The 16416-nt window shown below is 35.8% G+C and overlaps 1 pseudogene; it reads right to left on the bottom strand.

Moving 5' to 3' along the window:
* Positions 1-14032: 14032 nt before the first annotated feature.
* Positions 14033-14151, bottom strand: LOC118605407 (annotated as a pseudogene).
* Positions 14152-16416: the final 2265 nt, after the last annotated feature.

The following is a 16416-nucleotide window of genomic DNA, read 5'->3' as shown; positions in this document are numbered from 1 at the left end:
GGTTTGTTCTCCTTGCTCGTTAATGCTTCTGCAAGCTTTCTCTGAAACATCTGGGGGTGGGGAATCTATGGAGAAATGGCGCTTTATAAATCAAAAAATAATAATGGAGTGTACTCTAAGCACTGGAGGGTGGAAATCGTTCGTCATCCCTACAGGGCGCGGGAGCAGCAGGACGCTGTTAGTAAATGACAATACTGCCATCTGGTGGCCAACCTCGGCTAGAACCCAGATAGTGCTGGCATTCTGGAGCAGGCAGCTTTGGGTTTCTATACAACTCATACATGTTTTCCCAATCCCATAGAAACCATAATCAAGCAATGGAAAGGATTCCCCAGGATGCATTAAGTTCGCGAAGAAGTATAGTAGAAAAATCCCATCTTTTAGCGTTTGAATTTTTTTCTTTTTTTTGTCCCCACACAGTAAGCCAAATTTCTGATTAGTTTAGAGCTCACCAAAGAAGCCTAGACTTTTTAGGGCATTTTATAACGTTGCTTTTTATAAATAGAATATTTAAGCCATTGCTATCTTTGTTACTGAGGGTTACTGTTGACCAAAAATATTTGTGAAATTCTCTGAAAGGAATGAACATTTGTGCTTCTTTCGCATTAAGTAAAAATGCCAGTTTTTATGATTAATTATTCAGACTATGAACTTTATATATAAATTCTGAATTTAAATTCTCTGTAAGCCAGGAACCTGGCTTCTGCACTCATCCACAAACCCCATGAGAACAACGTGCTTAAAGTTGAAAATATAATCCAAACTTACTGATGTCTGTTTTTAACAGGGCATTTCATTAAAGTTTCAACCACTCATTGTAAACTCCAGTCTAGACTAAGGAAAAAGTTGTAGCCTACTTGGAAATTGGGGTGGAGTGTTGTAGTCCAAAAAGGCATATTCCTTTTGGTATTTTCCACTCCCTGGCTGTGTAATCTATTTATTTATTCTTAACTGGAAGAATCCTAGTGTTCCACCTTTTACCCCATTATTGCCTGGAAGATTAATAAGATGGATTTTTATAAAGCACTTTGGACTTCTTTCAAGGGAACAGCTTTATGAAAGGTATCTTTAATAAAGTAGAAAAATAAGCACATTTTTACATATGATATTCCAAAGCAGGAAGTACTCTGAACATTATGGATCAAATATACCCCAAATTATATTGATCCGAGCTTAAGGAAACATAAAAGTGACTTTGCACATTTATTTTCTGATGATTAAGTGCCTGATGAATATAAATAGTGGCCTGAAGAGAGTGATGTTTTCTAATGGAGTTAAAAGTATCACAGAAAAAGTACAATTGACCCTTGAACAACATAGGTTTGAACTGAGTGGGTTCACTTATATGTGGATTCTTTTCGATTAATATTTTAAATGTATTTTCCCTACCTTATGATTTTAATAATATTTTTCCTCTAGCTTACTTTATTATAAGAATAGAGTATATAATGCATATAACATATAAAATATGTATTAATGGACCATTTATGTTATCAGTAAGGCTTCCAGTCAACAGTAGGCTGTTAGTAGGTAAGATTTTGTGGAGTCAAAAGTAGTGCACGAATTTTCAACTGATGGGGGGGGTCAGAACCCCTAACCTCTATATTGTTCAAGGGTCAACAGTAAAACCCAGCTATAAAACCCAGTGCAAAAAGAAATATGCAAGGGCCCAAACTGTGTTATGCAAACTGGATGCTATTCTAATCTTGGATCCTGGCGAATGATGATGAGAGGATTCACTATATGAAGAGAAAGACCAGTTGTCAAAATCGGAGGTTGGAGTAACCCATAAAGTGTATGCACTTAATAACAAAGGTCCCCCAAATGAGGAGGGAAATTATCTCCTCCACGTCCAAAGCTCATTTTTCATTGGTTTTAGAGCTGCCTTCTTTTTTTTTTTAATTGTGCTAAAATACACACCAACATAAAATTTAACATCTTAACCATTTTTAAGTGTTTGGTTCGGTGGTATTAAGTGCGTTCACATTGTTGCGCTAAACTCTTTCACCTTGCAAAACTGAAACTTTATCTCATTAAACACTAACTCCTTATTCTCCCTTCCCCTAGTGCCTGGTAATCACCATTCTACTTTCTATCTCTATGGTAATTTGACTACTCTAGGTACCTCAGATAAGTGGAGTTTACGGTATTTGTCCTTTTGTGATTAGTTTATCTCAGTGAGAATAATGTCCTCAGGATTCATCTATGTGTCAAAATCTTCTTTTTTAAGACTGAATAATATTCTATTGTATGTATACACCACATTTTGTTTATCCATTTGTGTATTGATGGACATTTGAGTCGCTTCTGCCTCTTGGCTATTGTGAATAATTCTGCCATATATGCATGGATGTACAAATACATCCTTGAGTCCTTGCTTTCGATTCTTTGGGGTATATACCCAGAAATTGAAATGGTGGATCATATAGTAATTCCATGTTTAATTTTTTGAGGACCGCCATACTATTTTCCATAACCACTGTACCACTTTATATTCCCACCAACAGTGCAAAGTTCCAATTTTTCCTTGTCAATGCTTATTTTCTGTTTCATAAATAGTTTTTTGTAGAAAGGTGATTTTTTTTCCCAAAAAAATCTCAGAAAAGAAAGTAACTTAGTGGATGTAGTTAGTCAAGGTCTACTCAGTACAGACTTGTGGCGGGGCCCACCTTCTCCAGGGTATCTCCATTTCTCTTGCTTACCTTCCTTCCCACTTCCTCAGCCCCTCTACCACCACTTAAAAGTACATTGTGAGTTGGGAACCTTGGATGCCATGTGATCCAGTGTCTGGGTGGCATCTGGAGGGAAGCAGCTGCCAGCCTGGACCTCACAGATACCTTTTATAACTCCGATACCTTAAATTCATCAGCATCCTGGTCCAGGGTCCAGTGGCTGCCTGGTTCAGTAGGGTTGTGTGCTGACGTGCATCCACAGAGTGGTTTTCAAGGGAGCTGAGAGAAAGGGAGGGACCCCAAATTATAAGGAAACAAAACCCTGATAGACAAAAATGACCAAGTGGGAAGCTGCTGTGGCCCTGACCAGGTCTGGGAATGAATTGGAATGGAAAGTTATCTAAATATAGTCTGTGTATAGCCTATATCTGACTTTCTCAGGCACTATTTATATAAAAGTTGGTGAGTATAGCACAATTGTTCTACACTGGTCATTTTTTAACTCTGGCTTTTTATTTGCACTTGGAATGATTTTACCGTAGGTAACAGAGAATTATAACTTCAGACTCTTGCTGTGGTTTGAAGATATGCACAGTTTTCTATGAAATTTATCTGCCTGTTTGGTGTTTGCATACTTAAAACAAGATAAAAATAATCTGAAAAGATCACACTTTTTTTCACATCTCAACACTCATCTTGCTGAAAAGCATATAGTAACTCTTCAGTTGTGCAAAGAGTTTCAAACATAAACCTCAAAGTGCAGTAAATGGGAATACTGGGAGGCCGAAGATCCCGTAGTCATGGGAACTGTCTTCTTAGGAACAGTGTGGAATTCCAGCTGTGGTTAGAGCTTCCCATCTGAAAACCAGAAGAGCGGGCCAAGGAAAAAACAAACGAATGAAAGAAAAAACACCTGAGTAATAAACTGAGTAATGTTACTCAGGGAAAAAAAAACAACAACAACAAAAAAACAAAAATCAAGTTGCCATCTTTCTCATACATAGAGTCATTTCCTCAGATTCTATGATCCTGAGATTTCTGTTTTTATTCCCATTGCTTCTCCCACTGAGTGGTCCTCAACTTTGCTATATATGAGAATCACCTGGAGAGATTTCTGAGAACACAATGCCCAGGCTGCACCCCAGATGATCAAGTCGGAGTTGCTTGGGGTGGACCCCAGCAGCAGATATGTTGGTGCAGGAGGAAACCACAGCAATAAGACATTCATAAGAAATAATGTATCAAAAATTCTTTGATTCAATGCAATGAGCAGTTGACCTCTGAGAGAGCTGAGGTATTTTGGGCAGTTTGAAAGTAAAGCAAAGCACAAATACATAAACAAAGAAGCAAAACCAGATCTGAGCATAGTCTTGTGAACCCCCTTTTTACCAAAATAATTTTCTCCTCCTCCTCATTAAATATGTTCTCAATGTACAAATTTAATTAATTTACCCCAGGGAGTAAATGACCACAGAGAACCAAAGTGATGCTTTTCCTTGGAGTACTTGAACTTGACCCCTCCTCCCTATGGCCCTCAACACATGCATGCCCACATACCCACATGCACACACAGCACACATGCACAGTTGCACACACATGCACTAATCATATGAATCTCCATCTCTCTTAAGTTTTAGATAAGTCATTTTTACCTTTTAAAAGCCTTTTTCACTTTCCCTAAGTATAGTTATTTTCCAGGGCCCAACTCCTACAGTTTTAAAATTACGTCTATGACTTCCTTTAATTTTGGAGAATGTCATTTTTAAAATACACAGAGAAATAGACAAATCCATAGAAATAACAAACATGGGAGGTCATAGAATCAAGCAAGCTAAACAATCTGGAACCATGCCTCTAATTCTTCTAATCACCTTTTTTTTAGGTGCTTTGGACATTATCCTACCTCTGTCTTCTGACTGTGTACACCAGTGGCTGGCCCAGGAAGCCTGAAAACTTCAGGTCTCTGCTTTAATTCTTAAGAGTAAAATTTATACACTTCATCCAACTCCATCCTTCCCAACACTAGTCCCTAATTTCTGCAGGGCTCACTAGGCTCCCTTTTTGAGTTTAAAGACTGACTCTACCAGGGAAGAAAGCATTTTGAACACCAATGAATAGGGAAGGGAGAATTGAGTGACATGGGGTCTTTCCACCTGCTCCCCAAGATGTGGGAGATAAATGGAAGGCTTCCTTCTTGCAAACCCCAAGTGAGCCAAATTGATGGAGGGGAACAATTCACAGAAAAATAACTTTCAGCACTTGCTAATTAAGCATGTCAAATGCCATTGATTAAATCTGGTAGAAATGGTTAGAGGTTCAACAGCTTAAAAGAACAAAATATTTGGCAGTGTTGAATAGCTGACTAGTTTTGACGTTAATGTCAAAATATGACAAAATATTAATGCCAAAATGTGCCACTAGCCTGTCACACCAATATATCTGCAAGCCCTTAAAGAACAATTTTTCCAACCACTTGGGAGCATGTGGCCTAGTGGAGAATACACTGACATAGGAAGCCTCGACCTCAATTGCTCCAGAAGTAATTTAGATCAGTCATTTAGCCACTATTGTCCTCAGATTCTCATCTGCAAATTAGTGGTAATGACATCTACCTTAGGGTTGAGGCATCCCCCAAGAATATTTTAGCATATTGCTGAAGAGCAATCATATCTGGACAATAAGCACACAAAAATGTGCTCAACATTATTATTCACCATAGAAATGCAAATGTAAATCACCCCGAGATAGCACTTTGCTTCCACTAGAACTGGAAAGTAACCAAGGTTGATTGCACTACATGTTAGTGAGACTGTGTGCAGCTGAGCTCTTATAAATTACTGGTTGTAAAACAAAATGGTAGAACTATGTGGCAGTATGGTACACATGTACTTACATATGGGCCAGCAATCCCATGCCCAGAAATTTATCCAAGAGAAATAAATCATATGTCCACGGAAAGACTCAAATGCCTATATTCATAGCAGCATTATTCAGATAACAAGAACTGGAACAACTCAAATGCCCTTCGGATGCTAAGGAAATAAACGAAATCTGGAATATCCATAGGATGAAAACCATTGAGCAATAGAAAGGAACAAATTTGTAACACAAGCAGTAACATGGATGGAGTTCATAAATGGCATACTGTTTCATTCTATTTATATGAATGTCCAAAAAAGACAAAACTATAATGACATAAAGGTAATCAATAGTGGCCAAGGATTGGGGATCAAGAGGAGGAATTAACTGCAGAGGAACACAAGGATGTTTTTAGGATGATGCCAATGTTCCAAGTCTTGATTTTGGTGATGGCTCCTGTGTAAAATCACCAAAGTTCATCACACTTTGCTCTACAGTATGTATAAAGTATACAGCGTGTGCACTTAAAATGCCTGAATTTCATTATATGTAAATAATGCTTAAATAAAGCTAGAAAAAATTTAAAGCTCCCGTGTAACTCTGTTTTAACACTGTCATTATGGCCTTATCCTTGATACAGACAGTATTTGCTGAGTCTCACTCATGTTCAGCATCGCCCATTTATGAGGCACTTGACTAAGTTGAAGGATTAACCTCAGCCCAGCTCCATCAACTCCATGCTTTCTAAAAGGGCTGACTGTTTCTTCTTTCGCTGGCCAGAGGAGCACAGCAATCTAAGAATCTTTTGTTCTCAGGAGGAGGATAAAACAATGCAGGAGCAAAGTCTCCTGCTCTTTGGGACAGAGGTTGGAAAACAGAGACTGGTGGCAGAGAGGCTTTCTGGTGTCTCTCGCTGATCTCAGGAAACCCTGACCACTACCTGGGAGACATCGTGCAGGCTAAGAAAAAGGAAAGGGTCTTGAGTAAGAAAGAGCCCTGGATGAGATCTTAAATCTAATGCAGGAACATGCAGCAGAGAAAACCGTTCATAGGAAGCAGCATTCATGCTGCCATTGTGTTCAAAATAAATATAAGGCCATTCATACATATAGCCAGGTGAGGTGTTTATACAAATAAATTGACCTTCCTTTTTCCCTTTGTTGAATGGTGGAGAATTACCTGAAGTAACCTAGCCAACTGGTCATTTTGTTTGCTTCTGGACCCAACCTCAAGAATGTTGGGGTGTTGTCTGTTTTTGTTTGAGCTATTCTGAAAGCAGAGCCTGAGACATAAATTTGGATGCAGGTAATTTATGGAAAGTAACCCCCCCAGGAAGTAGAGTGAGGGATGAAGAGAGGAAGAGCAAAAGGGAAGAAAAGTTTAGTAAGACTGTTATTGGGCTGGTTCTTGCCATGGGAAACTGAGCTCAGCTCCACTGAGATCTCCAGAGGAACTGGGAAGGATGCACCTTGCCGTCCTCAATCCAGCAGACAGGAAGCTGATATTTATTATTGACTCTCAACTCCAATGAGTTGAGGGTCCCCAAGGGCATTTGCTCCAGAGCCATGCATACCCAGGCAAAGTTGCTTTCTGTGGCTTAGGAAGAAGTCCTGCAGATGGAAAGCAAGGAGCAGCTGGGGCACACATTTACATGGGCTTGGAACTGCCCACTGTAGCTGCACTGAACTCAGGTGGATTGAGGGGTGTAGTGCTGGCTGCAGGTCAGTGTACAAAAGAGGGCAGCTGATAGTGACAATCCTCTGACCAATGAGAACACAAACCCATCATTCCTTGAGAGGCTAAAGGAACAGGGCAGACATTCCACTCTGTGAGATGCTAGTGGTGCCCCCTCAGTGCTGCTCAGAAGCAAGAAGATATATTGAAGAGCTTTCCAAGTTGTCATTGGCCTTCTGATCCTGTGACCTTGTAATGTTATGGGTCTCCCTAACTCTGGAAGAACTGGAGGTGCGAGATTGTTACCACATGGGGCTCATCCTAAGAATTAGACTAAGCTATTGCACAAGCAAACATGTGGAGTAGGTTTAATGGTTTCACTTTAATGGTATCCCCATTCCTCCAAGGCAAGCAGGGGCACACTTCCTGCCCTGTGTGTTGCACCTGCAACAAGGCCACAGATCTAAATGAAAGACAAGATGCTTTGGGGATAATGTGATACCCTAGCTTTATTCCTGGGGTAGGTGGACAGATTATGCATGTGTGTAATAAGAGCTCCAGGAGCGACCAAACACTTGCTAAATGGCCCAGGGAATTATTTGTGCTTTTTGAAGTTTTCCTTGGAGACAAGGGATGATCAGTAGACTTCTGCCATTTTTGAAATATCAGCTGAATATGCCTATCCCTTTCTATGGAGGTCACTCCACCATGGAGCTTTGAGGAAATGGCTCTAATTCTCCAAGAAGCTCACATCCTGGAACAAAACTCTTGTTCTCCCAAAGGAGAAGAACCAAACCCTCAAGCAGCTCATAGAGGGGAAATCAGAAGGCAAGAGGAGGGATTTCAGATGAGTTCTTAATAATGAAAATATTTTATTAACAATGGTGTTTCCCTGTATCACAAATTTCTAGGACCTGGCTAAATTCTTTGGGTAACTGTGAGGCCAGACTATCCCCAGAGTATATTTGACACTCAATCAATAGATAGATAGATAGATAGATAGATAGATAGATAGATAGATAGATAAATGGATGGATAGATAGATAGATAAATGGATGGATAGATAGATAGATAAATAGATAGATAAATAAATAAATAAAATTTTAAAAAACTGCACTAATTCAAACAGTTCCAGAATAGCTGAGAAGCAAACTTAACACTAGAAGTGAAAGTAAAAAGTAATGGAGTGCTTTCATTTTTAATTAACAGATCGATTTTAAAACAGATATGATGATAATAGCATCTAATAAGTTAAGCTCACAGACATGTTTGCAATGAATCTGGTAATAGGCTTTGACCTAGCCAAAGACAAAGACTGGGATATTGGATTATTTTAAACATGTTTCTTTGTCTTTCACTTAGGTTTGTGGTCTTTCAAGGAAGGCACTACAAGGCAGTGTGCAGGAAACCATGCATTGTGTGTGTGTGTGTGTGTGTGTGTGTGTGTGTGTGTGTGAGAGAGAGAGAGAGAGAGAGAGAGAGAGAGAGAGAGAGAGAGAGAGAGAGAGAGAATGAGAGAAATTATAGAGAATAGAAAATAATACCAGTGAACATAGGCATAATGAAAGTTTCTTTATAATGCCACAAGTACTGCCTAGATGTTGGCTACTTTTATGATCACAGCTACTATTGCTGCAATCATATGTGTCAAAGGAGCATCTCCTTAGTAACCTATAAGTCAAAGATGCATTTTTCACAATGGAGAGAATTTCAAAGTTTCTCAAAAGGGCTCTTTCACATTGTTGTTCCCCTTCCCATTGGTTTGGGTCCATCTTCACCAGGTCAGCACCCATATAGTCAAGATATGTCTGTGAACAGACATTGGAGGCATTGTAGTAGAGTGTTTCATCGAGGACCTAAGGGTAAACCTCAACTTAGCCACATTTTAACTGAATGACCTTCAACACATTATCTAGCTGTAGAAGACTCAGTTACTTAATATGGAAAATCGATGTTATAGCAGGACACACCACTTCAAACAGATTACTGTGGAGATTAAATTAGATAACAAGGGTAAATCTCTAAGCATACTGTCAGGTACAAAATATCTGCTCAATTAATGGTGATAGCTATATACGTTGTATGCCAGATGACTTTTCATGCACATAAGCACCAATGCTTAAATACCTCCTTGATTTGTTTCTGCCTTAGAGTCAGTCTGCTTCTTTGGGTAGAACACTGAAACTTTGTTTTAATATGGTACACGAGAGCATAAAATTCAGTAACACTAACTTTCCTTGCATTATACCCAAGGGAGCATAGAAAAGAAGGAGTTGATGCAGTTTTGCCTGCAAAAATATCCAAAGGAATTGATGTCATATGCAGCACTATCGGGAGACTGCTGGGTATTTTATTTTATGATGCAAGCTGGGTAACCTCCCACTTGTATCATAAACTTCCTTGAAGTTATAGTTAAAGCAGTATTTTGGGAAATTATTAGCACTAAATGCCTAGATTAGAAAAGAAGAAATATTTCAAACCAATGACCTAAGTTAGTTCCCTTCTTAAGAAATTTTTTTTAAAAAAGAGCAAACTCAAACCAAAAAGAAAAAAGGAAATAATAAAGATAAGAACAGAAATTAATAACACAGAAGATAGAATATTAATAGGAAAAAAACAATGAAACAAAAGCTATATTTTTGAGAAGATTAATAAAGTCGATAATCTTCAAGTTAGATTGATGAGGAAAAAAGAGACAAGATACAAGTCAGAAATGAGAGAGGTGACATCATCACAGATTCTACAGATAGTTAAAGGATCATAAAGAGTATTAGCAATAACTTTATGCCAATAAACTTAGACAAAATAGACAAATTCTGTGAAAGACATTAACTACCAACATTATCTCAAAAAGAAATACATACTCTATATCTATAACAAAATTTGAACTTTTAGTTAAAAATCTTTTCACAAAGAAAACTTTAGGCAAGATAGCTTGCCTGGTAAATTCCCACCATATGTTTAAAGAAGTAATATCAATTCTACACAAACTCTTGCACATAACTGAAAGGAGGAAATACTAGCCAGTTCATTCTAGAAAGCCAGCATTGCCCTGAAGCCAAAAAAACATTATAACACTACAGAATGATATCTCAAAACATAGATGTAAACATTTTAAATAAAGTTTTACTAAATTGATTCTAAGAATATACTAAAAGATGATAAATCACAACCAAGTTGGGTTTAGCCAGGAATGTATGGGTGGTTTCATTTTGAAAATCAATTAATACAATTTACATATTTATAATTAAAAAATTGAAAGTCATATTATCATATAAATGCATGAAAAAAGTACTTAATGAAATCCAATTATCATTTTTGATGAAAACTCTTAGAAAACTCAGACTAGAAGAAAACTTTTTAACTTTATAAAGGGCATCTGTGAAGAACTTACAGCTAACATTACATTTAATGTTGAAACATTGATTGCTAAGATCAGGAACAAGATTAAGTTTTCTGTTCTCACCACTTTTATGCAATATTATACTAGAGGTTCTGGCTGGTACAATAGATAAAAAGAGAAATAAAAGGCATCCAGATGGACAGGAAGAATTAAGTTGTCTTTATTTGCAGATGACATAATTATCTATGCAGAAATTCAGTGAAATACACAAAAATCTATGAGAATTGTTGATATCAGTAAATTCATTTGATATGGGATTAATATGCAAAATCGATTTTATAATAGCAATAAACAATCAAAAATTAATAATTTTTAAATATTATGATAGTGGAAAAATATGAAATACCTAGTGATAAAATCTGACAGAAAGAGTGAAAGGCTTGAACATAAAAAACTACAAAACACTGATGAGAGATGTTTAAAAAGATCTAATTAAATACATAAATATGCTATGTTCATATGTCAGAAGACACAGTCTTTTGGGGAGGTTAAATCTCTCCAAATTAATTACAGGTTCAAAGCAATTTTAATAAAACTCCAAGCAACTTTCTTTGCAGAAACTGACAAACTTACTCAAAAATTTGTATGGAAATGTCAAGAATACAAAATAGCCAAAACAATTTGAAAAAGAAAGAAAAGACATGTAATACCTAATTTTATGACACTATAAAACTTCAGTAATCAAAACAATGTTTGTCTTAGCATCAAAATAGACAAATAGATCAATGAAAGAAAATAGAGAGTCCAGACTACATATACACGTTCAACTGGTTTTAGACAAAGGCACAAAGTCAGTGTAATGCAGAAAGGGTTTTTTTTCTCCAACAAATAATGTTGAAACAATTGAATAGCCGTAGACCAACAAGTCTTTGATCCAGACCTTGTACCATATGCAAAACTTAACCAAAAGTATTATGAACCTAAATGTAAATAACAAGACTTCTGGAAAAAAAACATAGGATAAAATCTTTGTGACTTTGGGTCAAACAAAAATATCTTAGAAATGGCAATAAAAACATGATCCATTAAAAAACAAGTTGATGAATTGAACTTCAAAAGATTAAAAAACATAAACACACAAAAAGATATTCAAATTAAATAGTTATTAGAAAATTTGAATTAAAATGATGAGCTATCCCTACACATCTATTAGAATAGTAAAATTAAAGGGACTAACCATACCAAATGTTGAGATGTAGAGGAACTGGTGAAAATGCCAAATGTCACAACTAATGTGAAAAACAGTTTGGTAATTTCTTAAGAAGTTAAATATTTACTCACCATATGATCTAGCCATTCCACTCCGAGGTATTTCAAAACAAAAAATGAAAGCATATTTTCATACAAAGGTTTATAGATAAATGCTAATAGTAGCTTTGTTATAGTCAAAATTTAAACACAATGTAAATGACCAAAAACAGATCAATGCATAAAAAGGTGGTGTCCCCATAAAATGGATCAGTGCTCAGTGATATAAATAAATGAACTAATGATATACATGGATGAATCTATTGATCTAACATGAATGAATCTAAAAATAACTGTTGCATAAAAAAAAGCCAGACCAAAAAATGAGTACATACTATTTAATTCCATTTATATGAAATTCTGGAAAATGAAAATGAATTAGTGTTAGATCTGTTAGAAAACAAATCAGTATCTATAATGGAATGTGGGAGGGATCTAGAAGGGCAGAAAAGAGGCATAGGGAAATTTTGGAGAGTGATATCTAAGTTCATTATCTTGATTGTAGTGATGGTTTTAATGGGTATATACACATATTAAAACTTATTAAATCGTACACTTTAAGTTCGTGCCATTTATTTTATGTCAATTATATCTCAATAAAGTCACTAAAATTATGAGTATATTAACCATTTTCTATATGAATTGCCTTTACACACATTTTCAATGGAGAATATATATATATATAAACTCATTTTCAATTTTATCTTGTTTATATTTATTAAAGCATAATTTTATGTCTATTGAGTCTAATAATGAAAAATTAGAGCTTATATTTTAAATATTCTCTTTTTCTGTTTCATTTTATGAGTAAATAATTTTTCATTGTAATTCACAAAAGTATCAATTTGAAGTGGTTCGAAAATTAAAATCAAAAAACTTCAAAATCTAGATTTTCTCGCTATCGATTGAGAAAACCTGCTCTAATCTCATTCCTATTATTCAGGATTGGGTCACATGGTCATGCCCTAGCTAAAACAGAATCTGGGATGGAAAGAGAAACAACCAACTCCCATCACATCTGAGATCACAATGTCAAAATGATTGTGAGCCAGAGTGGTGGAGTAAGGATCTCTGAATATACACTGGCGGTGGGGCGGGGGCGGAGTGGGGAGCGGAGAGAAGAACACTGACAAAAATTGTAAAAATCAATATTTTCAGATCTCTGGAAATTAATCAAAGACTTGCAACAATCCAAGAAATAGTTCTTCAAGAATTGCTAAATATTATAAATACTTAGTCAGGTTTGCAGTATTTTAACTTGCTCTATTTTCATTTCCTCCTCTCCAGCTCGGTGGTAGTTTTGAAAACCATGAGCTTAGCAGTCAGGAGATTGGACACACTAGGTTTGAACTTCCACAAAAAGTTTTATTTTGAGAGCGTTGTCACTATTAGATCTATCTGTCAGCTTCCTGAGACATCCTCATTTTTAGGGCTTGTTGTTTGACCTGACTCATAACCCATTCAGCTGGGAAAGCCCTATCCCCAGGGCATTCGTCAAAAACAACCAACAGCAATTATTTACCATCTCAGCTGCCTGAAGCAATGTTACCAGTTAGGGCAAACAGGAGGCTGGCCAAAAACTTAAAAGAAAGATCTAGAGAATGAGATGTTCATAGGGTTTTGAAAACCACTGACATATTGCAGGGGATCTAGAAAACCATGCACATGTGCAGGGCTCTGACATAAGAAGTTAGGAAAGAACTGAGAAAACTCTAATCTCTCAAAGTCTCCAGTATGGCTGACCTTGAGGCTCTGTGCAAGCAGAAAGTGAAAGTGATGGCCAAGTCAAAACTGCCTTTCACTGAAGATGTACTTCAACACACAAAGAGCCCTTCAGCAAAAGGTGGGATACTTATTGTTTAAGGCATTTACAAAAATCACTGTCTAATCATTAAGAGACCGCTAAGGTAATGAACAGAGACTTAAGTGGTTACATGTAACAGAAATTATAGACTTTACAAAATCCAATAAAGTGACTAAACAGACATTATCATCATTTTAACAACAAAACAGCAACAACAATAAACCTTCAGGAGGGAGGAATCTGATTTCTATAGTAACTGTATTACATTATTTACTATTTATTATTTAGGTGAGGCAACCCTTGGTTGACCTCACAGATTGCAAGGAACTTGTCAGCTTACAATCTCTTATTTATTTACTTATTTATTTTTAATGCCTACATCGCCTGGTCTTCCTAAGTGACCTCCCATCCAAATACTAACCAGGCCCAACCCTGCTTAGCTTTCGAGATCAGACAGGATCGAGCTTGTTTAGGGTAGCATGGCCGCGGACTACATTACATTATTTGAAATGCACTATTTTCAACAAAAAATTATGAGACATTAAAAGAAAAAAGAAATATGGGTCATAAAAGGGAACCAGAGTAATCAACAGAAATTGTTCATGAAGAAGCCAAATTTGAGGACTTATTAGAAAGACTTTTAAATAGCTATTGTAAATTTATTCAAAGAACTAAAGGTAACTATGTGGAAACTATGTCCAAAGTATTAAAGGAACATATAGAAATAATGTCTCGTTAAATAGAGAATAGCAATGAAAATCTAAACATTATTTTAAAAAAATAGCAATTCCGAAGTTGAAAAGTAATTATAACAGAAGTAAAAATTTCACTAGAAGAGCTCAACAGCAGATTTCAATTTGTAAAAGAAAGAATTAGTAAACTTCATAATAGATTAATTGAGATTATATTGTCTGAGGAACAAAAGGAAAACAATAAAGAAAAATAAACAGCCTCAGAAACCTATGGGATACCATCAAGCATCTCATCATATGCTCAAGGAGAGCCCTGGAGGGGGATGAGAGACAGAGAGAGACAAAAGAAGTGTATGTGTGGGGAATATTTGAAGAAATAATGGCTAAAAACTTCCCACTTCCCAAATTTGATAGAAAACATCAAGATGCTCAACAGACTCCAAATAAAATAAACCTAAAGAGGTCTATACCTAGAAATATCATAATCGAACTACCAAAAGACAAAGACAAAGGATCTTAACAGCAGCAAAAGAAAATGACTCAACGTGTACAAGGGACCTTCAATAAGGTTGACTACTTCTTGTTAGGATTGGGTCACGTGGGAGCAGTGGAATGACATATTCAAAGTGTTGAAGGAAAGACTGTAAGCCAAGAATTCTGTATCTCGTGAACTATACTTTAAAAATAAAGGGAAAGTAATAAAATAAAATAATTTAAAGAAAAGAAAGCATTTTAAGATAAACAAAAATTAAGAGAAATAATAAAGGTAATTCATTTGTATGGCAATCATACCTCGGCAAAGTGGTTTTAATAATAATAATAATAATAATAACAACAACAACAACAACAGCAGCAGCAGCAGCAACAGCAGCAACAACAACAATCCTGCAGAGAGAAATAAAAGGGGACCAGACAGTAATTCAAGTCCATATGAATAAATAAAGAGCACTAGTACAGGTACATAGGTAAATATAATGTCTTCTATCTGATTTTAAAAACAAATGCATGAAGGAATAATTATAAAACTATGTTGATGGGCTGATAATATATAAAGATGCTATTTTATGATAATAAAAGCAAAAAGGAGGGGGTAGAAATAGAGTTATTTTGTAGCAAAGTTTTACATGTTATTGAAATTATTTGGTATTAATACCAATAATAAATGGTTTTGATTTAAGATGTTAATTGTAATTTCCAGGAATACCTCTAAGAAAATAACTCAAAAATACAGTAAAAGAAACAATGAGAGAATTAAAAAGGTACCCTGATAAACATTGTTTAATACAAAATAAAACAATAATAGAGGAATAGAATAACAAAAAATATGACATACAAAACATGGCCAAGCGACAGATGTAAATTTTACTTTACCAATAATTACATTAACTACAACTGGATTCATTATTCCAATTAAAAGGCAAGTATTGGTAGAATTAATTTAAAAAATTATCTAACTGTATGTTGTCTACATAACTTTGGATTCAAAGTCAGTTTGCATGAAAAAAGGTATACCACACAAACAGTAACCAAAAGAGAGCTGGAGTAGCTAGCTGTGCTAATATCAGATAATATAAACTTTAAGAAAATAATTGTTACTAACAACAAAGACACTTTTAAATGATAAAAGAATTAATTCATCAAGAAGACAAAAATTATAAACATCTATGTGCCTAATAACAGAGCTCCCAAATATAGGAAACAAAAACTTACAGAATTGAAGGATGAAACAGACATTCACAATAATAGTTTGAGAGTATAGTACCCCACTTTTGATAATGAATAGAATAGAAAGCAGAAGATCAATATGGACACAGAAGAACTGAAGAACACTATGAAGCAACTACACCTAACAAACATCTATAGAGCACTCAGCCCAAAAATAGCAGCATATAAATTCTTCTTAAATGCACCTGAAACATTCTCCAGGATAGACCATATGTTAGGCTATAAAATAAACCTCCATAAATTTATAAGGAGTAAAATTATAGAAAGTAAGTTCTCTGTAACAGTATCAAATTGGACATCAATAACACAAAGAAACTTGGGAAACTCACAAATACATAA

The sequence above is a fragment of the Rousettus aegyptiacus genome, unplaced genomic scaffold, assembly GCF_014176215.1.
Source record: "Rousettus aegyptiacus isolate mRouAeg1 unplaced genomic scaffold, mRouAeg1.p scaffold_m13_p_1, whole genome shotgun sequence".
Taxonomy (NCBI): domain Eukaryota; kingdom Metazoa; phylum Chordata; class Mammalia; order Chiroptera; family Pteropodidae; genus Rousettus; species Rousettus aegyptiacus.
Note: the sequence above shows the minus strand (reverse complement) of the source record. Positions and strands in the feature narration are given on the sequence as shown.